General features: G+C 38.1%; 1 non-coding gene across 1 annotated transcript; it reads left to right on the top strand.

The window, feature by feature from the left end:
- Positions 1–1,483: 1,483 nt before the first annotated feature.
- LOC111723071 lies at positions 1,484–1,587 on the top strand. The gene has a single exon (XR_002771694.1). It is a non-coding gene; the product is annotated as a small nucleolar RNA U13 (small nucleolar RNA).
- Positions 1,588–1,879: the final 292 nt, after the last annotated feature.

Below are 1,879 nucleotides of genomic sequence, written 5' to 3' on the forward strand. Positions count from 1 at the left end.
ATAAGGAAGAAAAGGGGGATCGCTTTAACAGGCTTCTCTCACCTGCCTGGTGATCCATTTAAAACAAAAATCTATTTACATTTTAAGAAATTAAAGAATAGCAACATATGCCTCTCAGTGAATCCCCTTTCTTTAGGCTCTCCTGTTTTCCTTCCGATGAAGCAGTGGTGCCTGTTTTCAACCCCACTGATATGCTGTGAGGCGCATCCCCAGCTCTGGTGCCGCCCTGCTGTTCTATTCACTCTGTCCTCCTAACCAACGGCCCCCCCTCACTTAAGCTACTTTTAAAACACACAAAGAAGTTAGAGGTCAGGGAGGCAGCTTATCTTCCCTTCTTGTCTAAGGTCCACTAACATAAAACAGTGATCAGAGGCTGTGTTATGCAACAACTGCAGATTTTTGAACAGGGTACATAGGGTTACCCTCTTCTAAATTCTCAGAACAGTGTATCCAAAACACTCTTCTGCAAAGCACTGTATTTGAAGGCTTTGTAGTGACCCCTAATAGATGATGTTAATGTAGGAAAGCAAGAGGTGGGGTTTCTAACTACAGAGGAAATAGAAAGCTGACTCTCCTGAGAGCAATGAACTGGACAAATACCCTTTATGACATTCAACCCAGGCTAGAGGTGCAGTGAAGGAGAAATGTAAATCAGTTGCTCAGACGGTCGTGGACACACCGTGACTATTATGGTTAACCCGTAATAAGGATGAAAAATGACATCACCATTCCATTTGTCTTCAAAAATTTCTTCTTCTCCCTTGAACGTATAATATTCTGATGCTTTTACTGCATAGATGTAATGCACTCCCCTTTTTTCATCCTCACTCAATAATGTGTTCAAAGAGGGTGTGCAATTAGAGGCAGGCAGCCGGCAGTAGGCAGTAATGAGGAGAAGCATCCTTTAGTCATTCAAGATGTTAAGAGAAAGATTGACTAAGTTTTGAGATTTTGTCGACTGGGGGAAAATGTCTTCAGTAATGCAGGAATATATTTGAAGTAGTACATTTGAAAACATTTTATTGTAATTGTACCAAGGAGCCATTATATAAAACAAGTTTCAACTTCTCTATACAGGGAGATATATCTGTTACCGAGATATTTTGAAAAGCTGCTTTAGGTTCTGCATTGTCTAAGCAGCACAAGTAGTATGCGGCATGATTCACGCGTCTGGCATTATCCTTAATAGGACCTCCCCATTCTGTATTCCACTTATGTGCTCCCTGGAAGAGACAATAGAATGCCCAAAGCTTGAATCAATAGAGTAAGACAAATTAGCACTGGCGAAATGCCTACTTGCCATTGTTTCAGAAGTAGATTTAAAGCTTCAGGATGCTTGCCTTATCTACACTGTGATAAATTTCATTCACGATCATAATTTTAGTAGCTCTGGCCAGTCTCAATGTTACCTTAACTTAAGCTTTAAGAATATAATTTGAATGCATTATTCATTATAAGAAATAAGCGTAAGGAATATAAGCAGAGCCTTTTGTGGTTCATAAGGGTGATGATTGGGTTTTTACACTCATGTGTGACACGTATCTCCCGCAAACCTTATTAGGATCTCAGCACACTACCCATTTGACATGAGAAAAAAAGACTGTTAAGTATCCACTCTGAGTATAAAATGTCTATTGCTATATATCACTGACATACTATGTAATGCAAAAATAAAGGCTGTTATTATAACTTGACTCAGGAACAAAATGTTATAATGCATGTATAAGCATGTATACAAATTAAAACTTTGTCCCCTGAATTTTTTGGCTTATATTTTCTAAATGTAAAAGTGAGTGATTTAGTAACATCGCATATAGATAAGAGAAAATAATTTAACCATTATTAGGGAACAGATTCAAAACTAAGTTTACATAATTTA

Source organism: Otolemur garnettii, unplaced genomic scaffold, assembly GCF_000181295.1.
Source record: "Otolemur garnettii isolate 467f Iridium unplaced genomic scaffold, OtoGar3 scaffold00007, whole genome shotgun sequence".
Taxonomy (NCBI): domain Eukaryota; kingdom Metazoa; phylum Chordata; class Mammalia; order Primates; family Galagidae; genus Otolemur; species Otolemur garnettii.